The sequence below is a fragment of the Suncus etruscus genome, chromosome 1 (genome assembly GCF_024139225.1).
Source record: "Suncus etruscus isolate mSunEtr1 chromosome 1, mSunEtr1.pri.cur, whole genome shotgun sequence".
NCBI lineage: Eukaryota > Metazoa > Chordata > Mammalia > Eulipotyphla > Soricidae > Suncus > Suncus etruscus.
The window spans coordinates 112,673,246-112,699,382 of NC_064848.1; the positions used below are offsets into that span (position 1 = coordinate 112,673,246).

The following is a 26,137-nucleotide window of genomic DNA, read 5'->3' on the forward strand; positions in this document are numbered from 1 at the left end:
TGTACCACCGTTTCTTTAGCCATTCATCTGTTGAAGGGCATCTTGGTTGTTTCCAGAGCCTGGCTATTGTGAATAGTGCTGCAATAAATATAGGTGTGAGGAAGGGGTTTTTGTATTGTATTCTTGTGTTCGTGGGGTATATCCCTAGGAGTGGAATAGCTGGGTCGAATGGGAGCTCTTAACATTTTATAATGGTGGTGTGCCTCATATTTTTTTTCATGAAAAAGTGTGCCTCTTAACATTTTATAATGGTGATGTGCCTCATAATTTTTTTCATGAAAAAAGTGTGCCTTTGCACAAAATGGTTGGAGAACACCATTATAAAATGTTAAAAAAAAATTAACTCTGTGCCTATATTGACTATATATAAAGTAATTCTCTAAAATAGGAGTCAAATAAAAAATTACTTATTTATTATTCTTTTGGTTTTTGGGTCACACCCGCCAGCGCTTAGGGTTACTCTTGGCTCTACACTTAGAAATTGCTCCTGACAGGTTCAGGGGACCATATGGGATGAGAGGATTTGAACCATCGTCCTTCTGCATGCAAGGCAAATGCCCTACCTTCATGCTATCTCTCCGGCCCCAAGAAATTATTTTATAATTACTTTATTATTAAATAATCTAATGATTGGACTATTTGTGACACAAAGCTGCATGTTACGGATGAAATTGGAATTTTTCCCACAGCACACCAGACAATATCTCACAGCACACTAGTGTGCTGCGACACAGTGGTTGAAAAATGTTGCCTTATAGAACTATCTATAATAGACAATATCTGGAAACAACCTAATTGTCCATTACTAGATGACTGGATCAGAAACTATAGTACATATATGCAATGGAATATTACTTGGCCACAAGAAAAGATAAAGTTATGCAATTTGCTGCTACATGGAGGGAACTGCAGAGTATGATTCTGAGTGAAATTAGGAAAGGGGAGAGAGACAGACATAGAATGATCTAGCTTGGGGCTGGAGAGATAGCATGGTGGTAGGGCATTTGCCTTGCATGCAGAAGGATGGTAGTTCAAATCCTGGCATCCCATATGGTCCCCCGAGCTTGCCAGAACTGATTTCTGACCATAAAGCCAGGAGTAACCCCTGAGCAGTACCAGGTGTGACCCCCCCCAAAAAAAAAGCAAAAAAAAAAAAAAGAATGATCTAGTTCATATTGGGATATAAATAACCATAATAGTAGACTAGTGAATACCCATAGACAATAGAAGCAAAGAACATGAAAACTGATATTCAGTAGGAAACATGCCTCTTTGGTGGTAGCTCAGGACAGGACAGGGAGGAGGCAACATCTATGGCAGAAGGAAGCTTTCAACCAGGAGAAGAAATAGTATTGAATATGATGAAGTGTTATGTATGAAATACTATTAGTAATAGTAATATAAACCACAAAGAAAAATCTTATTTAAAAAAAAACCTCCCAGGGCCGGGCGGTGGCGCTGGAGGTAAGGTGCCTGCCTTGCCTGCGCTAGCCTAGGACGGACCGCGGTTCGATCCCCCGGCGTTCCATATGGTCCCCCAAGAAGCCAGGAGCAACTTCTGAGCGCATAGCCAGGAGTAACCCCTGAGCGTCACAGGGTGTGGCCCAAAAACCAAAAAAAAAAAAAAAAAAAAACCTCCCATAGAAGAGGTAGGAAGCAAATGGGGATGGGGTATTATTAGTGGAAGGAAGTGAACATTGGTGATGGGATCAATGTTGAACCTTTGTATGCCTGAAACTCATTTATAAATAATGTTGTAATGTCATAATTACTAATATAATAATAAATTATAAATAATTTAGTAATATAAACAACAAATAAATGAATAAATAATAAAATTAAAATAATTTAAAATGTTCTATTTAATTTCTATAAAATGTATTATCATATCTAATAAACTTGAAAACATGAACTATGTTAATATTCAGAGAAAATACAAAAAAATCATATATCATATATCAGGCAAAGGTACATACAGACAACAGGCAGTATTGGAAGATAGGTGGGTATCTGAAGCCATGGTGGACTGGCATAAACTTGCTATGAGATAATTTGCCAATATGTATCAAAAACTTTAAAATATTCATGCTCTTTGATATGATTATTGAAACTTTCCAGTTATGTATCCTCAGAAAGTAAAGATGTAACCAGAGATTTATGATTAAACTATAATCAACAATGTCATTTACAGTAGTGTAAAAATAAAATAACCTAAATATTAAATATTCAAATAAGAGTAATATAGGACAAAGATATAATTTATGTTATAGAGCACAAGCCCTGCATGGATTTAGGCCCTATGCTCAATCCCTTGCACCATGTTACCCCAGTATCATGGAATTTGGCTGCTATAGCAAGAAGAATAAAAAAGAATGGTTTCACAAATTTTTGCATAGCATGTAACATTCTATCATGTAGTCATTTAAAAGCTTGGCTTTATGAAAAACATAAAATAATGTGAGAAATACTTGGCAAAATAACAATTTTTTTAAAAGGATGGGATGTGATATTCAAGGTTAACAAGAATAGGATCCAATTCCACTTTAAAATGTGCTTACAAAGGACAGAGAGAATACATTGGGTAAGGTATTTGTCTTACCTTACTTGAGTTCAATACCCAGTACTATGAGCTATACAAAGAATGATCCCTGAGCACAAAGCCAAGAGTAATCTTAGAGCATAGAGCTAGAAGTTGGCACTGAGCACCACTAGGAATGGCCACAAACCAAAAATAATTAAGCAAAATAAGATAAATGTGCTTATAAAAGCTCTATTTGTTCATCTAGATGAGTATTACACATTTACACATAGGTGAAAACTCAATAAATTGTACATTTATGTTACTCACTTTTTTCTCATGTATGATACATATAAAAAACATTTGTTAAGCATTACTTTTCAGTTTTATACAGATACTCAGTATTCCTTCAACAAAAGAGAATTTTTTATTATAAATTATTTAAAAGACCATGTATTATATAGTTGCTCATAAAACATTTGTTCCAAGATCAATCCCACCCCTAATGTTAAATTCACTCCAACCTTCTCCCTGGATTACCTCTCATTCCCATGCCACACAAAATATCAGCCACAGAGTTTAGAATTCTTGGACTGGGTGGCAACTCCAAATTTTTTCAATACTATCATCCTCATAGGAACTCATTAATTCAGATGTCAACATGGATTCAAAGTTTAGAAAACAAAGCAAATAACAAAAGTCAGCTAGCGAAAAGGATATTTAAAAATATATATTTTTTGACTTCCCAGTATTTGCTTTGCTAATTCATTGGTTTGGAGAAAAGAAAACAGAAGATAAACAGATTAAATGAGATCATATATGTGCATTTTTTTCAGAATACTGTGCTATTGTTATCAGCTTCCTACCCCACAATTGTCACTGCTTATCAGTAGCTGCTATCATTTCTACATCCATCTCCTTAATGGAGAGCCATTCTAACCTTTCATTTCATACAGCAGCATCCCATAAATTTACCTCCACACTATAAATTTACCTCAAATGGCAGTACCCTAAGACATAAAAACTCACTGATCCCTGATAACCAAATCTAAAACCAAATTCTTCTGACTTGTCACCAGAGTCAACTGATTCATTTAATTTGGTATTGGATGGTTGGAGAATGATGTGGAAGGATGTGGAGAATGATGGAAAAGACGTGGAAGAAAGTTGTCTGGACTCCAACTTTTCCACAGGAGATTTTGTTCATAAATTTTACAGAATATCAGCTGTGGGTAACATTTCCTTCCTTTGTTTAAGCTTGTACCTGTTATCTACACTTTGATGGACACTTTGGATTCAATCCTAACCAAAGCACTTCACTGATAAATTAATAATAATCTTTCCCCCCAAAGATTAAGGAGGAATTGAGGCTTATTTACTCTCAATTAACACTAGAGGTTCAAATTTTCCACTCTGGATGAGAACGTCTAGTCATCATTTCTTTCCTTCTGGACCCCATACCAATCCAGTCAAAACTATCCCCTCAGAAGTTATCAGATTTCCCTAATTCTCTACTTAGGAAAGCTTACATGCAGCCAGAAAAGAAAAAATATATATATACTGACATTTCTTCATTCAGGACTCCCAGAACTCTGTCTTCTAAATAATAGTTAAATAACTTTTAAACAACTGGGACTCAATAAGACAAATACAGGTTGTCAAGAGTTGTCCAAAGGGCACGGAAGAAGTCAAGCAAACTGACTTTTCATCCTTCAAACTCACTAGTCAAATGACTCCACTTAAAGCTAATTGATCTTCTGTGATCTAAAATTCCCTTCTATTTTATTTGTTCTTTTCTCTATCTCCAATCATATTGAATCAAGTGAAAATTACATTCCACTTACTAAAACTAAATTGTACCTTCTTTGCTAATTGTAAATATAATGCTTACTCATTGTAAAAAAATGTTTGATTAATGTCTTATCTTAAAAGATAAAGCCATTTGGGCGTTGAGCAGTAGTGCTAGAGGTAAGGCATCTGCCTTGCAAGTGTTAGCCTAGGATGGACCTCAGTTTGATCCCCCAGCGTCCCATATGGTCCCCCAAGCCAGGAGCGATTTCTGAGCGCACAGCCAGGAGTAACCCCTGAGCGTCAATGGGTGTGACCCCAAAACAAAGCAAAACAAACAAACAAAAAAGACAAAGCCATCAAAATATTATTATTCAGAAATCAGTTGAAATTTCTGATCACCAATTTCTATGTGTATATGTATGTATGTGAAGAGAGGGGGGTTTCCTCATATTAACATATAATGCACCAATTCTGCTGTTCTAATACAACTCAATTCTGGCATTATGTACCCCAAAATGATCAGATCTCATAGTTCAAGTATTGGGTCTTACAAGATCCCCCATTTTAACCACCCTACTTCCTCATGTCCCCATTTTAAATATCAACTCAATCCCAGATTATTACGGTATGTATGAAATGACTAGCTATAAATGAAAGGTTATCAGAACCTCTCCCCTTTAAGTTCAATTAGGTTGGTTAAAGCAGCTGACCAGAATTCAGAGCAACATTTTACTTACTTTATTTACTTACATTGGTTGATTATTAAATAATCAGAAACAGCCAAGGAAAAGAAATGCCTAAGATAAGGTAAGTCGGTAAACATGGAGCTCTTACGCCCCAAACCTGCCACACTACAAGCACCTCTAGCAACTGGAAAGTCAGCTTAGACCACTCCTTTGGGAGTGCTTATTTGACTCTAATAAACCCGCATCATTGGCTGGAGTGAAAAATACAGAGGTAAGACACTGATCTTGCATGCCCAGTTTTATCCCCTGTGCCACAAACTGAGATCACCAGGTTTGACTGCTGAACACAAACGCCAGGCTAGTCTCCACCAACACCAAGTGTGACCCTCCCCACCCCCAAACCACATCATTGATTAGATAATTGTCATGGTAATGATTTAAACTTCAGGCTCTATCTAGCAGCCATAGGAAGAATATGGAAAAAGAACTAAAATTCTGAATCCTGGCAGCTCATTCTTAAATGCTTTCTAAACATCACCTAGTCACATAACAAAAGACATCTTTAAGCACTCCCAGCTTGAAAATTCCAAGACTTTTAGGAATTCTAAGCAAAAAAAGAAAAAGGGAAGGGGCAGACAGGCAGACAAAAACCAAATATTTCATATACAAATCACAATCTCACAATACTACTGTCAACCTTATTTCCAAACATACAAATAAAATGTTAACATTTAATCAGAGGTCCTTTGTCTGATTCTTCATTTACAGAGCCCAGTAAATTTCCAAAACTTACAAGTTACAAACAGGACAGTCTACTGATGAGTTATCAGATTGTTTGAAGGCCTCATGAGAAACTGAGCTACTGTAACAAAGAGAGAACTTAAGAGGCAGGAATAACTTTTTTAGTTTGTTTGTTTTGTTTTCTTATTTATTGGGCCACACCAGGTGGTGCTCAGAGGTTATTCCTGGCTCTGCACTCAGAAATCACTCTTGGCAGGCATGGGGATCATACAGAATGCCAGAGATAGAACCCAGGTCTGCGGCATGTAAGGCAAATGCCCTACCCACTGTCCTAATGCTCCAGCCCAAAGCAATATCTTTTTATTTTTCCAAAGCAAAATCTTTTTAAGTAGAGTTGTGGTGTGTGCATCATAAGTATATGTACATATGTGTCCCACATACATATATGAAAAGATTAAATAGCATGGTTAAGGCTTTCACTTTTTAGACATCCAAAATGTAGCTCAGCCTGGAATTTTCCTTGCATGTATGAGTTCCTGGTATCAAAATAAAAATTATTAATAATATAAGCTTTAATTATATCTAATTTGTATAAAATATCTAAATCTGTATCTAATTCATAAAAAAAAATACCTGAATTTGGGGCTGGAGCGGTGGTGCAGGCCATAGGGCGTTTGTCTTACATGTGCTAACCAAGGATGGACCACCGGTTTGATCCCCTGGCGTCCGATATGGCCCCCAAGCCAGAGGCAATTTCTGATTGCATCGCCAAGAGTAACCCCTAAGAGTCACCGGGTGTGCCCCCCAATAAAACCCTGGATTTGTATCCATATGATTATTCAATAATTCATTATTTTTTAATAGTAAGCTTCAAAGTATAGCCACAGACTAAAATTTATATACAATTTCCTAGGGGACATAGTAATAGAGAAAAAGTTTGACTCTTATCAAATATGAAAGAAAACAGAATTTCTAAATTCTAAGTCTTGAGTGTCAAGGAGGAAGATCTGGGAATCTACATGTTTAGGTATTCAAAATAATAAAACTAAAAGTACTAAAATTGAAAATTCACCTCTTTGCTTTCCGAAGTAATAGCAATGGCAACTGTAGCTGCTTTGAGAGTTAAAACTCAAGAATCATAGTTTTGGTATTCTTGTACAGACTTGGTCTGTTATCTTTGCACACAGTACTACTTATTCATGATGATGATTATCTCCTAAATTGCATGCAATAAATAATATGACAAGATAAATAAGAGTCATAGCATTGTAACCCTAAAATTTTCCATCTTCGAATTCTAATTTCCCATCTTTAAAAAAAAAAGTTTCTTCCTAAAGAGAAGACAGGTTAAACCACTGTAATGGTAGATGTTAGAGGAATGATAATCACTGAAATAAGTGGGTTCTAGGCACAACTTGAATTAACAAAAGTTTTCTAAATCAGAAAAACTTATGAACCTTAAAATATGGGGAAAGCTTCATGCATGAGATTTAACAAAAGGGAAGCCATGTCATTTGTGGCACAAATATGGAAACTTAATGAGACCTTCTTGAGGTTATGTTCAAGTTAACCTCTGCAAATTTTGAGAAGACATAATTTGAAGACTAAGTTTGCCAACCAGAAACCAAATGTTGTATGAGTTCATAAAATTAAGAATTGTTTTTAAATTTTCTACCATAGCCATAAAACAAAAGTGAGAAGTTTTGTCCATCCCTATAGACAAAACATTTTTTCAGTTCTTTTGGGGCAAGTACACACCCAGCTATGTATAAAGTTTACTCCTAACTCTGCTCTCATGATCTCTTCTGGAGGGGCTCAGGGAGCCATAGGGGTGGTAGATATTGAACCAGCCCCCAAAATTTCTTTAAAATGTTGTAGACTTTCCTGGATGGCTAAATAATGTTGAGTTTGGTGAAATCATTTTAAAGCTTTAGTATTACGTACTTCCCACTTTCAGAGACAGGAAATAGCTACTGTGGGCCTGAACTCACTGGCACTGTGAGGAAGCAAACTCTTGAGACCAAGTGGTAAGGTGACTCCTACCTGAGGAACTGTTAACCACTACTCTGCATTGCTTTCAAATTATGGTAAGACTATAACCCTGACCAAGCTATGAGTGCTGGAAGAAATTTGTTTCAGTTTGGGACAAGAGGACCTTATAATTTCTTTACTAAAACCATTGAAGGGACAGTTCTCTTTGGTTGATCCCTGAGAATTCAACATTCCCAACCACTAGCAATTGTTAGATAGGAAGAGATAGAAGCAGAGAAAGATAGATACAGGTAGATGAGAAGAGAGAAATAAGTAGGTAGGTAGAGATAGATAATAGAGAGATGATAGATGATAGACAGACAGACAGACAGACAGACAGACAGACAGACAGGTAGATAGATAGATAGATAGATAGATAGATAGATAGATAGATAGATAGATAGATAGATAGATAGATAGATAGATAGATAGGAAGGTAGGTATAAAAACATAGGTGGGTAGATTAGGTAGGTAGAGATATATAGATATAAATTAGGTAAAGATACATAAATAGATAGATAGACCAATGAATCCCCTTATAAGTCTCTGTATTTGAGCCCATTTCACACTCAAAATTAGCCATTTAAAGAGCTTTCAAAGAAAGTTTATCCTTTATCACCTAACCTACCTAAGAAATTCTGTGATTTTTTTTCCTTTGACCTAGAATCAATAATCATGAATATTCCTAATTCATTTTTACACACCAAAAGTATGTAACTGATTCTACAGGTATCTCACAGATTTTTCCACAGATGACAGAGTCTCCAAGGGTGGGGGGATGGTTCTCATGTAATATTACTTTGGATCTCAAACCTGGTTCAATTTGAGGAAAAAATAATAATTGCAGGACTGGAGGTATGTAGGACTGGAGGTATACAGTACAATGGTACAGTGCTTGTCTTGCAACACAGGTTTGATCCCTAGCACTCCATGTGGTCTTCCAAGCTCTATCAGGAATTAATACTTGAGAGTCGAGTCAGGAGTATCTTGAGTACTACCCCCAAACAAAAAGAAATAAAAAGAAATATTTGCCCTCTAACCGGGCCTCAAGTCTTCCTTATGGAGTTGTCTACCTAGAATGTTCTCCCTTGCAGCCTTTCTCCTAGACAAAGGTTATGCTGCTTGTAAATTATATCATAATGGCTTTTCCTTTCAAAAACATTCCCTAAAATACTCATGATCAGGTTGCAAGTTTTTTTTATGTTTTCTTTTGTTTTGTTTGTTTGGTTTTGGGTCATATCCAGTGGTGCTCAGGGGTTACTCCTGGCTCTGTGCTCAGAAATCGCTCCTGGCAGGCATAGGGAACCATTTGGGATGCCAGGATTCAAACCACCGTCCATCCTGGATTGGCTGCTTGCAAGGCCAACGCCCTACCGCTGTGTTATCTTGCCGGTCCTAGGTTGCAAGTGCAAGTGAAAATAAAATATTTTCACAAAATCTTACATCCTTCTTGTTTAGTATTTACCCTACTGCAATTAAATAATTACTTGAGTAATCATTCACACAATCTCTAAAGATTATGAACTTAAATAATGACAATAACTGTTCATTGCTGACTGATTTTCACTCTAGAGATGAAAAATCATTAGCTGAATAATATTTGCTGAGTGAATAACAGACAACCAAAAATAAAAATTGGTTAATGCTACCAATAAGGTACTCTTACTTCATTAAATCTATTTGAGCTCATCTTCAAGTATTACGTTTAAAGATAATATGGCTTTGTATGTTTAACAGATATTGTTAACCTTCAATATTTCATTGTGCTCTAGCATATGAAATAAAAAATGGCGAGAAGCTTAAAGTAATTCTTAACTATAATAAAATGAATAATTTTGTAAACTGGGTCTGTAAACTATATTGGTAACCACATTGACCGGGGTTCTGGTTAAATAATATCCAATCAAGGAAAGATATGGGTATTAAATATTCATGAGCTGCTCTGAATATTATGAATTAATCAGTGCTTCCTCATTTAAATGTTTAATATTTAATGTAAGTGCTCTACAGTCTCTTGAAATTATTATGCTTTACTATGTCTCTTACAACTGCATAACAATAGAGTTGATATATAATATCTGAGATTTCTGGTCATGAAATCTATAGTGATCTTCACATTAGAGTAAAACATGGTTGTAGTGCACTAGCTCTTGATAAAATTCTCAGTGTATCTCAAATACATGGAGATAATAATAATGACAACAAAATGCTCATAATAATCAAAAGTAAGTGCTGTGGGATATGAATGCTACTCATACATGGTGAATTATTTGTAGAAGCTTACTAAAAATCTTAGTGTTTATGAACTTTCCTAGACAAACAGAAGTGGTATACCAAAGTGCCAAAGCCCTGTTAGGTAATAAATATTATTGCTTGCAGGTTAAACTAGAAAACCAAAACATACATTGTGTAAATAAAAGATAACATTCCAAATAAATTCATTCATACCAAGTTCTCTCAAGCATCTTACAAGTAATGTGGGCATTTAAAAAGTTAATAATAGCCATAATATTTTATTTTTAGGTAAGATAGACCCCATCACTCAGAAATCTCAAGAAAATCGGCTTTATTATATCTTAGAACATTATATTCATTCATTATATCTTAGAACATATTTCAGTTCTTTAACACTACTGGGGAAACACCTTGGCTCATCAAACACAAAACAACCTGAATGTATATGCACACACACACATATACACCCAGGACACACATATTAAAATGATATTGGTAGAGGTTTAATGCAACAGGACTATTATTCTTACAAAACAACCTTGTGAAATATCCTTATGATCCTTCTATTACAGTCTTCCTCCACATGAATCAATCACTCCCCTACAAACTTCAGGACTTTTGGTATCAGAACTGTAAGACACCATAGTCTGTTGTCTTAAATCACCTGATTTATGAGAACTTATTATAGCATCCTAAAAAGAAAATATGACATTTTAACAAAAATATTTCATTCTTAAAACATAGTACAGCAACTAAGGTGCTTGCCTTGCTCACAGCTGACCAAGGTTCGATCCCTGGCATCCCATAAGGTCCACTGAATACTAACAGAAATGATATTTGATGACAGAGCCAGGAGAAAGCATGAGCATCACTGGGTGTGGCCAAAAATATTTCTCCATGAATCTACAATATATAGCCAGTGCATATAACAAATTAATCTGAAAATATTAACATATTATGAAACATTATTTCTTACAATGTCAGTGTTACTTAGAAAAACGATAGCATCTATGTATTTGTTGTTCTTACATTTATCTTTTTACACATTGTTCTAAATTTTTAACATGACTTTTTTTCTTTTCAAAATAAATTTTGTCTCTATTGAACTATAGTAAATAGACAGCAGAGTATAAATGAAAAAATATTATCTTTTTAATTTGGATGAATTAACCTTTTTGTTAAGTAAAACAAATTAAGTCAGATATACAAGTAAATAAATAACTATACCCATAAGCATATTAATGTCATGCCCATAGCCATAATAATCCCAAGAATATCTAATAAAATTAGAGTATTAAGAGGTTTTTGGAAAAGTGTTTGGGGGCAATACCCAGCAATGCTCAGGACTTACTCCTGGCTCTATGCTCAGGGATCACTCCTGATGATGCTCAGGGAACCATATGTGGTGCTAGGAATCAAATTGGATCAGACATGTGCAGTGTAAATGCCTTACCTCTTGCATTATCTCTTTGGCCCCAAATATTTTTTCCCTTTACATATTATTTTAGCAATGCTGAGAAGAAAAGCCAGATCACTCATATTCAAGACAAGAGTCACATACCCGTGAGTCACATTCCTGGCCTTACTTGTTTTGGGGGAGAGGCACCCCCGGTGACGCTCAGGGGTTACTTCTGGCTATGCACACAGAAATCACTCCTGGCTCAGGGGACCATATGGGACACTGGGGATCGAGCCCAGGTTTGTCCTGGGTCAGCCTCTTGCTAGACAAATGCTCTATCGCTCTAGCCCGGACTTACTATATTTTAAATATATGCACAAGGATAGATTTCTTCCAAGAGTCAAATAGATTTTTTTTCAAACTAGATCTCTTCTCCATGCCTACCCCCTAGGTGTGGGCAACCCAGGGTTAAAGAAGTCCCATGGGCCTTCAGAACCATTAAACTTAGGAAGGCAGATAAATTTTGTGAGCAGTGAAGGCCCCAGAGGCTATGTATCATGTCAATATCCTTTTCTCTTTTCCTAATTGAAAAACTAAGCATTGCCCTTCCTCTTATTTTTTGCGGGGGTCATACCCGGCAGCGCTCAGGGGTTACTCCTGGCTCCACGCTCAGAAATCGCTTTTGGCAGGCTCGGGGGACCATATGGGATGCCAGGATTCGAACCAATGACCTTCTGCATGAAAGGCAAACGCCTTACCTCCATGCTATCTCTCAGGCACCTGCCCTTCCTCTTTTTATGACTTAAAAAAATGTAATTGGAGGGTATCATTATGGTGTAAGTTTATCATTGAATAGTCATCTTTCTATCTAAACTCATCTTCTTACTCTCAGTAACCATGAAGTGTCTCGTCTCCACACACTAGCTGAAAGCTTTCCTTCCCTCCTTGACGCTTCAGCTTTTGTAACACCCAATATATAACCCAGACCTACCCCATTTTTCTTTAGAATTTACCATCTGTAAATTCTCCATATGTAACTATCAAATTGCTTCTGAGGAATAGAGAACATGCCCACCATATGTGAGGTCCTGAATTTAATCCCCAACACTGCAATTCCCACTTCACCCAATACTGCTGGATTTGCTCCTTGTTCCCTTGAACACTGCTCAGAAAGGCCCTGAACCTTCTCAGGATATTGTCCTATAAAAGCCTGGCTTTTCTTTTGCTGACATATCTACTACCATTTTTGATTACCTGTATAGCTGAGAGGAACACAGAGGGGTGGTGACTTTACCATTGTGGCTGAAAATGCTTTCAAAAATTTTTTTGGAAAGAAAAGGATTTTTTTTTTAATTTTTTCATTGGTGTACAATACTATCCAGATTTGGGGATTACAGTCCCAACCCTAGAAATATGTATATGTCCCACTGCACCTACCATTAAAGTTCTTGTGTCAGTCTCTCTATCAAATGGACCATTTTCACCTTTTCTTCCTTTACCCTATCCCTATCTTAGAAAAATTCACCTGAACTCTCACTTTGCCCAGAGCAGTTCCCAAAGAAGCATTGGCTATAGCCCTAAAATCAAACACAATTAGAAACTTCACTAAGAGAAAAGTAACCTCTACAAAATCACAGCTCAAAGGTCATACCAGTCAGTTTACAGACAGGGAATGTATAGTAGACAACTGACTTATGCAGACATTTTAAATCATAAATTTGAAAAAGACATTTTATTTTCTCTTCTACACCTATGTAATACTCCATATTCAATGTTTACTTACTACAGAATTGAATTAATTTTCAAAAGTTAGTCAGTTTATTTTTAATGTATTTATATTTATGTATCAAAGTGCTAAGAAAGTAACTTAGGGTAAATTTTTTATATATGTTTTAAGATTAATAATAGTCAAAACAACCGAAATTACAATGAACATTAGTCTATTAAGATTCAAGCAGATATAACATATTCTAAAATAAAAATTAATAAAACTGAATGAAATGTTAAATTATAAACAATTCATTGTTTCATGATGAAGATGAAGAATTAACAATATTAATTTGGTTATCCAAAAGGAAGCATACAGAATGCTAAATTCTGCTCTAAAGAGTCTCCTAGGAATCTGTCCCATAGCTATGCAAACATAAACATATCAAACAGTTCAAGCATCAAATATTAAATAACTTTAACATCTGTTCCATCACAGTTATTTGAAGGCACTTCAAGTGACTTATGCAATCAAGAAAACTTCTAACTTTACTTAGACTCTCTATAAAGCATTTATTGTCTCTTTTGTTTGTTTGTTTTTTAGTTTTTGGGCCACACACAGTTGTAGTTGGGGCTTACTTCAGGTTCTGTGCTCAGGGATTATTTCCAGCAGTGCTAAAGAGACCATGTGGTAGACTGAGAATAGAACTTTTGTTAGCCACATGCAAAGGAACTATCCTACCAGTTGTACTATCTGTCTCTTAAAGGACCCTTATTATGAATATATTTCCTACCTCATATAACAACTGATCTATAACCAGCTCTATATTAAACATACTGCTGGCTTATTATTAAAAATACAATTTATGCAAATAATATTGATGTTTTCTTTTGATGAGTCTCTAATTCTATCAATCACAAAATTAACACACTTTTCAAATCCATGAATTCCCTAATCCTCTTCCAAATCTACCATCAAATAAAAGCTGTAAGATCAAATATAATAGCATTTATAGCAACTCTGTACCAGCTATGTTTTATGCTTCTATGAGAAGATAAATTTTTGAAAGAATACTAAGCTCACATTTACTGCAAAGAGGCACAAGACTCCCTGAGCATCACCAGGTGTGACCCCCCCAAAAAACCAAAAACAAACAAAAAAAGATGCACAAGACTGATTTGCCTAAGACTCTCAAGTTTTAGGAAAGTCTAGCTGGTTTTATTCAGATTTGAATCTACATGCTTCTCTCATTGCAGTCTTTGTCATCAAGTACTCAAAACAACTCAAACTATTTGATACAGTTCTAGTAACATTCTATTTTCTCCACAGCTTCACTAAAAGCAATTTGAATGTACTTCCCACATTTTGGCATTAATGATATATTTGAGGCACAAGTAGAGGATAGTATACTTATAAGAAAATATCACATTAATAAAAAGAATATTCAGCCTCACTGACAACTATCATAACAATGTGAATGAATGAGGGAAGTAGAAAGCCTGTCTCAAATACAAGCAAGGTGGGAGAGGTTAGGGAGGAGGGAGATTTAGGACATTGGTGATGGGAATGTTGCACTGGTGAAGGTGGGTGTTCTTTATATGACTGAAACCCAACTACAATCATATTTGTGACCAAGGTATTTAAGTAAAGATATTTAAAAAAGAAAAAAGAAAAAGAAAATTAAGGAAAAATAAAAAGAATATTAATAATAGATAACCTGGATTCTAATTCCTGCATTGCAAAAATATAAATTATGCCCATCTAAATATTAAATAATTATACAATCTCTCTGGCCTACTGATGTAAATTTGCTTTGATAAAAAAACAATGATCAGGGGCCAGAAAGAGTACCAGCTGGTAAGGCATTTGGCCTTGCATGTGGTCAACTCAGGTTCAATTCCTGGAAACCCATATGGCCCCAAACCCTGCAAGTAATGATCCCTGAGCACAGAGCCAGGAGTAACACAAGCACTGCTGTGTGTGCCCCTCACAAATCAAACCCTCATAGCTTTAAGTTCATTTTTGGGGGCAAGAGAAAGTATCTCAGAAGTAGAGAAAATACAACATTTGTACAATTGCCTAGAATGGTTCCCAGCAATCCCAGCTCCACACCACCATGGCTGGTCCTTCTAGGTGGGGGTCCCAGGCCAAGTAAAAGATGGAGTGTTATCATATCAGCTTTCCAGCTCCAAATCTCTGTATAGTCCTATGAAATTCATAGGGTTATATACTATCCTACAATTATTGAATTCCTTTATATAGAAGTTAAAATGAATAAAAATAATCAAAAGTCTTTTTGTTCATATTTAATGGATGTAATATGGTGTTTCTTTGTTATTATACACCACCTAAATGAATCCTACTCAGGGATAACCTGTGTATATATCCAGCCTAAAGATTCAAAACATTCTCCAATTCCAAGAAATCTGATACCTTTGAATACTGCATGGCCCTCATTTCTGTACCCTCTTCTAGAAGTTCTGTTAGAAGGAATATTTAATTAGGAATAATTTTTCACTCATGTTTCTGATTGCACAGAATCGAGCCCCTATCAACAAATATAACAGGCATTAGCTGGTTTCTCTAAAGGATTCTTTCTTTAGGTGGTGGGCGGTGGGTCACACCTGGCTGTGCTCAAGTCCTGTTTCTGTGTTCAGGGATAACTCCCAGTGGGCTAAGAGGTCCATATGTGGTGCTGGGAATTAAAACAAGATTGGTCATGCACAAGGCATATGCCATACTTGCTATACTATCTTTCAGGCCCTCTAACGGATCCTTTTCTTCACCCAAGAAGATTACATCCATGTCTCATGTTAAATCTGACAGAAATAAATTTTGTCCAAACAAAAACTAAAAATCCCCACTGAACTTAGGACATTATTCTGGGGGCTCACACTTATCTTTTTTCCATCCACCATACCTAACTTCCCAACTCATATATTAAGAATCTCATTTCCCAATCTGGAATGACAGTATAGGAGGTAAAACAGTTCCAAGTGTATTTGCCTTACATGCAGCTGTAGTGGTTGCAATCCTGGTTTGATTCTCAGCACCATATAAGGTTCCCCAAGCACAGACATCCATTAATAATTATACTATGAATATATAAATTTATATATAATCATATCTGCATAAACATATATAAGTTCTTAAGGCACATACATGTTAAGTTCGGATTTTCCTCAGCCAACCAGAGATTGATCCCCAGCATCCCATATTGTCCTCTGAATCTGATAGGAGTGATTCTGACAGGAGTGATTCTGAGCATGGTGCCAAGTGTGACTCAAAAACAAAAACCTAACCTACTGTTGGGGTTCTTTTATGTTATGGCTACCTGCTTTGAGCTCAACTATGTACTTCTGAAAAATATCTACATCACATTTTACCCAACATTAGTATGCCTGCAATGGTATCAGGCCTTTTCCACATTAGCCCATTCTCTATTGCTAGATCCTCATAGATCTACAAGGATGATAGAGCTATGTTGCGATTGGTCCTTTGAGCACATGAAAACATTCTGTTGTCTGACAGTTCAGTTCTACTTATTGTGCTAGTGTGTCATCAGAGTCACTCTTTTATCTAGAGAAGCCACTCCCGAAGGAGACTCCATGAGTTCCATGAAACCAGGGTAAAACTGATTTTATATTAGAAACATTCACTAAGAGAAACAATGTAATAACACTGCTAAATTCATCTCCACTAATGAAAAAATATAGACCAGGATAAAGTCGAAGAGAACTTAAGAAACATAACTCCCAAAATATAAGTTTTAATCAGCACAACATGACAGCTTATCTTTACAAAATGCTTTCTAGATATAATAAAATAAATTCTCTTATGAGAAAATCTCTTTTGGGCTAGTTCTCAAAACTTTTTAATTAGGAATCATACTGATATACTATAATCTTCAGAAGCTTAGTTAACGAGAAGATATGAAAGCATGTTCCACCAAGAAACTGTGTTTATATCTTCTCCCAAAAGGGGTTATTAACAAGGATTTAAGAAGGCTTAGAAGCCTTGAAAAGGAGATAGAAGTGAAGGAAGAAGCTGCAGATAGTGGCAAATACTTTTGTCTTGGTCCAAAATAAAGGAGACTAGAATGACTGGTGTGTTGAAAGAGAACTGTCCTGGCAACTTTACAGCTTGTGCTTAGAGATGACATGCAAAGAGAAAGATAAAAAGAAAACAAGGAGGATAAGGATCAATGGGTGTTTGGGTGTCTTGGGATTCTCTGAGCCACAGAGAAAATTAATAGTTCCTCTTTGGAACTGTAAAAATGAACCCAGGTAACAGGAGACTGAGACTTTTGCCAGAAAGCAGGAAAGAAACTGCAGTTAGAGAGGAAAGAGTCCAGGACTCATGTTGCAGAGGTGTCATTGCAGGGCACAGGGGTATTTGCCTTGGCTTCATCAAGCCATTCTCATTGGAAATATCTCTGGAATTCAGTTCCCTTGAGTTTCATGTATTTTTTTAAAGGACTACACTGAAATGTGTCCCATGTGAAAAAAGAAAGATTATTTCAAACTTTCCTCAGAACTCTAGAAGAAAATTAATATGTGAAGGAAAATAAATTACTTTTGATACAGAGTCTGTTGAACAAAAATGAGTGGTGTTGTAATAATTAACTCAGGGATTGAAACAAGAGAAATTAGTCTTAGTCCCCTGATTTTAACTAATAAAGAGTTATATAATTTTAAGAGAGTTGAGTGGATCAAAGAGTCCTTTATGTGTGTGAAATATCTTATAAAATATTGCTACATGTCTAATTTAACCTTAATAGTAACCTTGGGACATTGGTGATGGGAATGTTGCACTGGTGATGGATGGTGTTCTTTAGATGACTGAAACCCAAACACAATCATGTATGTAATCAAGGTGTTTAAATAAAATAAAATAAAATAAAATAAAAATAAGTACTAATGGAGATAAAAATGAAAAAAAAATAGTAACCTTGTAATATTGACAAAGAGAAAATCACAGGCTCTCTTTGGCTTTTTTGGTATCTCAAGTTCTACCCAGGAAGATGAAGTTAACTTGCTCAGGCCTTAGGTACATTTACCCACATCCCCACTTCCCTATCCACACATAGTCAGCAGCACACCTTTAGCAAATGCCCTGTATATGCCCATACAAGAGGCCTACACTCCTGAATGCATCTGCAGTGGTTTTAATATGTATTGAATATTTTCAGTTGAAGTATTTTAGATTCCAGTGTTACTCCTGGATTCTGTTTGAAATAATACTCATGTCTGTGAAATAAATACTTTATATTGGCAGAACATGAATAGCATTATTCATTGAAGGACAATACTATACAGCCCACATGTCCTCTGAGCATTAAGCACTCCAGAACAAGTGCCAGCTGTATTGTATTTGGTACTGGTACAATATTGGTCAAGTGCCAGCTGCAGACATGGACCCCTCAGAATCCTGTAGCAGACTCTACCTCTCCTAATGTCTCTCCTGGGACTGTACCACTGTCTCAGTGGTAGATACAAGCATTTCATGGGGGATCTAGGCTTGAACTCCAGCAGCAGATATACACAGAAGCTCTTCTGACCTATACTTCCTAAGAGATCATGTCAAATAAAAAATCTACTACCCTCTAGGCTGGAAGGACAGTACAAAAGGTCAGATTCTTGCTTTATATGTGACCAAACCTGATTTGAATCCTGACACCATATATGATTGGTTCCCATTAGGTTGCCAATTATTACTCCTGATCAAAGAAGCAGGAATAGCTCCCTGAGCATTGACAGGTGTGGCCCAAACATCAAAAAAGAAGAAAGAAAGAAAGAAAGAAAGAAAGAAAGAAAAGAAAGAAAGAAAGAAAGAAAGAAAGAAAGAAAGAAAGAAAGAAAGAAAGAAAGAAAGAAAGAAAGAAAGAAAGAAAGAAAGAAAGAAAGAAAGAAAGAAAGAAAGAAAGAAAGAAAGAAAGAAAGAAAGAAAGAAAGAAAGAAAGAAAGATAGAAAGAAAGAAAGAAAGAAAGAAAGAAAGAAAGAGAGAGAGAGAGAGAGAAAGAAAGAAAGAAAGAAAGAAAGAAAGAAAGAAAGAAAGAAAGAAAGAAAGAAAGAAAGAAAGAAAGAAAGAAAGAAAGAAAGAAAGAAAGAAAGAAAGAAAGAAGAAACCAAATTCTGAATTTGTTTGATGCCTAAGTCCTCAATTTACCAATCCTACAATGTAAGGCAAAAAAAATTAAGCTATTTGTGTCTTAGGTTCTCACCTAACAATGAGCATAAGAACAGTATCTACCCTACTGTGTTCAGGTAAGGGGAAACTAAATCAAAATAATGTCCAGAAAGTATCGAGCAGTGCCCACCTGGAGTCTATACCCAGTGAACACTCCCCTTACCAAAGAACAAGTCACTTTCTGCAGAGTGCACTTATCCATGGAACAGAGCTCAATGCCAGTACATATTCTGAAAACTTTAAATAATCTTGTAAAGAGTAAGTCCATGGTTTTCACTATGCCAAGGAAAGTACAATACAGTTCTTAGATTCCTGAAATGAGGTTAAATCTGATTTCTAACTGATTTCTTACAAGGCTAAAGAAAATCCATGGATAACATAGTTGCTTCTTGTCCAAAACAAATTAAACAGCTCAGAGGTAGTTTTTTCTTTTTACCACTTGCTGTGTTCTCTCAGCCATCCTACTATCTCTCCCCTTTCACCAAAATCAAACACAGACGTAAAATCTCCACTGTGATGAGGGTCTCAATGTGTTTCTGATTTCAGTGACGATTTTTATATGCCTCTGAGTGTAAGTGTGTGCGTGCGTGCACATGTGTGTGTATACATCTGAGTGAGATGGTATGAACATCAAACTAATAGAGACTGCCATCATAAAATGTATTTAAAAGCATGTATCTTGGCAAAGGAAAGACTAGGGTCATTGAACTGTGGACCCCAAAGCATGGCAAGAGCTTTGGAGAGTCTGCCTTGCAAGCGTGTGTTTATAAATTTAAATAACTGCTGTCCCACAAATACAGAGTTGAGTGCCTGGTTGCTCTATTGTTTGAGTCTGACAGTGATACTCAGTTTCTGAGCATCTTCACTGACAAGCTAAAAATGGGGAGGGAATCAGAAACATTAAAACTTTTTATTTTACAAATGACCCAAAGACTTAAGTCCCCTAAAAGAACCATCAGTACTATTTTTCTCCCCATTCTACATTCAGAAAATTGAGTCTAAAACTAGAGATTTCTCTAAAGTTACACAAACTTGTGAACACAAAGTCCTGTAATGTTTTCTTAACCACATGATGCTCCATCCTCTTCTGCATGACTAACTGAATTCACATGGGCTTCTAACCGCACTTAGTTCTTATAATAGTACTTTCATGCAGATGGCAGCCACATTTATAACCCCAACCCTCTCCTCTGAATTCCAAGTTTTGCTCTTAATAGTCAATTAAAAAAGTCTCAAATAACTAACAATTCCCCAAAACCTATGTTTCCTAAACTGAATTCCCGATACTCTTGCCTGAACTCTTCATCTTACAGTCTCCCCATTATTTTATTTTGTTTTGTTTTGGGGCCACACCCACTGATGCTCAGGAGTTACTCCTGGCTATGAACTCAGAAATCGCTCCTGGCTTGGGAGACCATATAGGACTCCGGGGGATTGAACCTTGGTCTGTCCTAAACTAGCACTGGCAAGGCAAATGCCTTACCATTTGCACCACTGCTCCAGCCCCTCCCCATAATTAATGACAATTTCAGTCTTCAAATTGCTCAAGCCAGGAAATTTAAATTTATCCAGACACTCCTCTCCCACTCTCTCTGTCTCCTATGTCATCATCGATAAATTAAAATCTGTTACCACTATAGTCTAGTTCGTTGTGATTTACCAACCATATTGCCAACCTGAATCTCCTAGCTGATCTCTTCTCCCATTCTTACCTGTCTGCAATTCACTCACAATTGGGCAACTCAAAATAATGTGATTTTAAAAAGCAAAAATGGGTTTTATTTGAAGGTTTAAGAAAGGGGAAAAGGAGAGAGATAAATATAGAAAGAGAAAAAGAGAGAGAAAAGAGAGAGAGAGAGCATGGGTATTTCCAAATACTGTACTGGAGAGAGCCCCAGTACACATCTCAACATGAAAGTGTGAAAGTCCACATCTCAGAAGGGGAGATATAGGAGACATGTGCACAAGCCAACAACACACATTGCACCCTTAATAGCCATTTTAAAAGGAAGAAATAATTGACCCTCTATTGCCCCTTCCTTGTATTTCCTAGCTTTTTTAATTCAATATACTATACTCTTTATTTCTTATTGTTTTCTGACCTATAAGCATTATAAGGGCAGAGTGATCCTGGTACATTTATGGGTGAATAAATAAATCCATTAATAAAAAATAGAAACCTCTCTAAATAAAAATGATCCTCAAAGATAAGAGTGATCAACCTCTAAAATAAACCTAAATTTTCTACAAAATATTTCTAACCATTTGAGTACTGGAGCAAGAGCACAGCAGGTAGGGCACTTGTTTTGCCTGGGGCTGACCCACATTCCCTGGCATCCCATAAAGTCCCCTGAACACTGCCAGGAATGACCCCTGAGTGCAGATCCAGGAGTAAACCCTTTATTTATATTTGTACATTTGTTATGGGCATGCTAGTATGTGTACACATGTGTTATTTCTCTGACAACAGTTAAGGATAAGCACAATTAGATTAGCCTGGACCTCAAAGTCCCCTTTTACATATAGAAATGGTACTGTACCATTTTCCCAAGATTAGAAATTCCAGCAACAGTATAGCTAATAAAGTACCTGCATTTAGGTCTTTTCCTCACATGCAAGATAATTTCACTCCTCAGAAATCCCTAACTAGCTTGGGCAAAATTTTATGGAAGGCTAATGTTCATGGAGGTGAGTGTACACAAGAGAAAAATGAATATTGTTAGGACAGATTGAATTCCTTTGAACACAATGTGGATGATGTGTTTGGTCAGCAAAGTGCTAATGAACAGTGGGATTTAAGATGTTGCTTATACAAGAAATACAAGAATAGAAAACAAATTGTTATAGAAGTCTGAGTTCTTGGCTAACTAGACAAATGAACATTTTGAGGGAATACAGAATTAAGAAGATATTTCACAATTGTTTCAGTTCCCAATGAAGAATCAATTTATTTTTTCCCAAACTGCATCTTTTTTGGTATATTTAAAACTTTACAGAATTCAGAATTCAATTTTGAAAAGCAAGATTGGTAATAGCCATATGAAAAGTGTTTCTATTAATTGCACTTTTAGCTATGGATCAACTAAATTGAGAATAGAATTAGCTTGTTTTCTTCCTGCCCATTATATATTGTATTCTTATGGCAGTAAATAACCAATTAAAGGGGGACAATAAGGCTAGAAAAGAAGCAAAGAACAGTGATCTAGCTGATTACTATATTCATCACATGTCAGTTAACACACAATAGCAAGAAGTGTACTTATATGCTCACAAGTAAAGTAAGTATAAACATAACATGATGCTGAATTAGTTTTAGGAATTTGAATCATTTTCCTCACTCCTTGAATCAAATATAAAAAACATAATGTAGAATTGTGAGACAAAAATTTCCTCAGAAAACATCTTCCTCAATTTTTATTTTTGGTTTTGATTTTTGTTTTTGGGTCACACCCAGAAATGCTCAGAAGTACTCCTGGCTCTTCACTCAGAAATTGCTCCTGGCAGGCTCAGGGGACCATAAGGGATGCCTGGGATTGAACCTGGATCAGTCGCAGTTCGGCTGCATGCAAGACAAATGCCCTACTGCTGTGCTATCATTCCAGCCACGTCTTCCTCAGTTTTGAATTTGCTCTGACTGTATGATCTCAGGAAAGTCATTTCTCTTCCTAACTCTGTCTCTCCACATGCAAAAATTATGCAAAAGAAACATTTCCAAGAGTTCATGAAAATTAAATTAGTCTTTAACAAAAACAGAGCACTTACAAAGTGTAAAATAACACTACTATTTAATAATGTTCTTTTTGATTGTTTTTTGGTTCACACCCTGCAGCACCCAGGGGTTACTCCTGGCTCTGTGCTCAGAAGTCGCTTCTGGAGAGATAGCATGGAGGTAAGGCATTTGCCTTGCATGCAAATGATGGTGGTTCAAATCCTGGCATCCCATATGGTTTCCTGAGCCTGCCAGGAGCAATTTCTGAGCGTAGAGCCAGGAGTAGCCCCTGAGCACTGATGGGTGTGACCCCCCCCCAAAAAAAAAAAAAAACTTTTTATAAACAAAGGAAATGAAAAGAATCCTCTTTCGCTGTTAGTGGAACTGCTTCTATGAAAACACTATGAACACCTCTTAAATTACTAGGAAAAGACCTTTTTTGTTTGTTTGTTTGTTTGTTTTGGGGCCACACCCAGTGGTGCTACTGCGTTTGGAAATCACTTCTGACTGGCTCAATATGCCAGGGATTGAACCCAGGTTCATTCCAGATTGGCCAAGTTCAAGGCAAACACCCTACCACTCTCTATCACTCCAGCTTCAAGAAGATTATATGATCTTCTAATATCAATCACTTCTTAGCGTCTATGCCAAGAAAATAAAAATATTAATTAAAATATGAATAGTTGGGGCCGGGCGGTGGCGCTGGAGGTAAGGTGCCTGCCTTACCTGCGCTAGCCTAGGAGACGGACCGCGGTTCGATCCCCCGGCGTCCCATATGGTCCCCCAAGCCAGGAGCGACTTCTGAGCGCATAGCCAGGAGTAACCCCTGAGCGTTACCGGGTGTGGCCCAAAAACCAAAAAAAAAAAAATATGAATAGTTATGTTCATTGAACCTCTATGTACAATAGACAGGAGGATATAGAAGTTATGTCTGATGAGATGAAATAGATAGAGCAGCCAAATACTATTCAGGTTTGAGCAGAGATAAAATCTTTTCTTTTTTTAAATATGGAATGCTTCACAAATTTGCGTGTCATCCTTGCGCATGGGGCCATGCTAATCTTCTCTTCCAATTTTAGTATATGTGCTGCTGAAGTGAGCACAGAGATAAAATCTTGTTGTTGACTAAATCTTGAATGGAACTGTAGATCATCATGTTAAATAAGATACGTTTGAGAAAAACATCTCACTCATCTGGAACATATAAGAGACCTCATTTATCTGAAGCATATAGAGAAACCAAGCAAGAGAATAATCAGTGTCAAACATAGCAACCTTAGCCATTGATTGCAAAACTGAAATTGGTTAAACTGTGTGGTGAAATGGGTATCAGAAGGAAGAAGCAGACTAGAAGTGACATTAGGATAGTGGTTGAGAGTGTGGGGTAATTTGGTGATGGTAAAAGTACTGTAATTTTATTCATCGAAAACTTGAAAGTTAACACTATTATAAGAATGTTAGCTAGATAACAGTAAAACTAAATGTGTAAATAATATGGAAAAATTTCAGTCATATAATCCATATTCTTTAACAAATATTGGGATAAAAATTTTAAGCATTACTGGAAAGATTTTTAAACATAATTTTCAAACATGGTATCTATGATATGTATTTTTTGTTTTTGTTTTTGGGTCACACCTGGCAGCACTCAGGGGTTACTCCTGGCTCTAGCCTCAGAAATCGCTCCTGGCAAGCTGGAGAGACCATATCGGATGCTGGGATTTGAACCACTGTCCTTTTGCATGTAAGGCAAATGCCCTACCTCCATGTTCAAATTTAGGATTTATCCATGATCCCAAAGAGGCCTGTGATATATATTTTTTAATCAAAGCAAGAATACTTTTTATTGTTTGGGCCACATTCAGAGTGCTTAAGGGCCAACAGGATCACATGTGGCAATTCTAGATTGGAGCTTATGAAATGCCTGAAGTGGAATCTTGGACTTTGCATGGAACCTGTACTCTACTACTTGAGCCACATCCCAATGCCTAAAAGGAGAATGATGTTTTGTTTGTTTTATTTAAGGGCCACACCCAGCAATACTGAGGGGGTTACTCCTAGATATGCACTCAGAAATTACTTTTGGCAGACTTGGGGGACCATATGGGATGCTAGTGATCCAACACAGGACGGCTGCGTACAAGGCAAGTTCCCTATCTGCTGTATTTTTTTTCTGGCTCTGAGAAGTTTTTTTAATGCTACTTAGAGATGCATTCGCAAAGGACTGTAGAAAATAAAGTATATTAATCAAACATTAAAAATTAATATAGTATAAGAAATTTAGAAAAGAACCTATAACTGAAAATCAATGAACTTCCTTTGTTCACAAGAATAAAATGGTTGCTTTGAGTACTTTTATGAACATGCTTGGCAGAAAATACAACAGAGAGTAGTCTTTAAAAAAAACACAGGGACCTATAGAAATAGCAGAGTGGCTTTGAGCACCTCCCTTGTAATAGTGTGAGCATAATGGGCATGAGTTCAAATCCATGTGTTCAAATGCTGAGCACAGTACTGGCAGCCCTGTCGTCTGCTCTTCCCAGCACCAAAAAGTCCAACAACAACAAAAACTAAATATCATATTAAATAAAGTGTATATTATAGTATCCTACTTTGAAAGAAATGTATGAACAGAACAACCTAATGAAACTTTCCCTTTCAGATTCTTAAACATTCTTCCCATAATCTTGAGTCTTTGTCTCTTGTTCTAGAGGCTACAACTCTATTATCGGTAACCTATTGGGAAAATAAAGTTAATTTTGACATTATGACAGTGCTAACATATTTTAAATACATATTTCCCTGTTCACCTGGCTACATCAAAACAATTCCCAAGCCTTTGCTTTTGCCAACACAGCCAAGAAAGCTCTGGTTTAGAATAAAGCTACAGAAATTATAACCGAGTTCTTATATAAACAGTGAAAGTTTTAGGAAATATTTTATTTAATATAATGAACACTAGGGGCCAGAGAGATAGCTTGGAGGTAAGGCGTTTGCCTTTCATGCAGAAGGACGGTGGTTCGAATCCTGGCATCCCCTATGGTCCCCTGTGCCTGCAAGAGGCGACTTCTGAGCCTAGAGCCAGGAGTAACCCCTGAGCACTGCCAGGTATGACCCAAAAACAAAAAC

The 26,137-nt window shown here is 36.5% G+C and overlaps 1 protein-coding gene and 1 pseudogene across 1 annotated transcript in view; both read right to left on the reverse strand.

The window, feature by feature from the left end:
* RELN (reelin) overlaps positions 1–26,137 on the reverse strand; it is a 548,597-nt gene that overhangs the window by 502,751 nt on the left and 19,709 nt on the right. The window lies entirely within an intron of this gene.
* On the reverse strand, positions 24,011–24,111 carry LOC126028487 (uncharacterized; annotated as a pseudogene).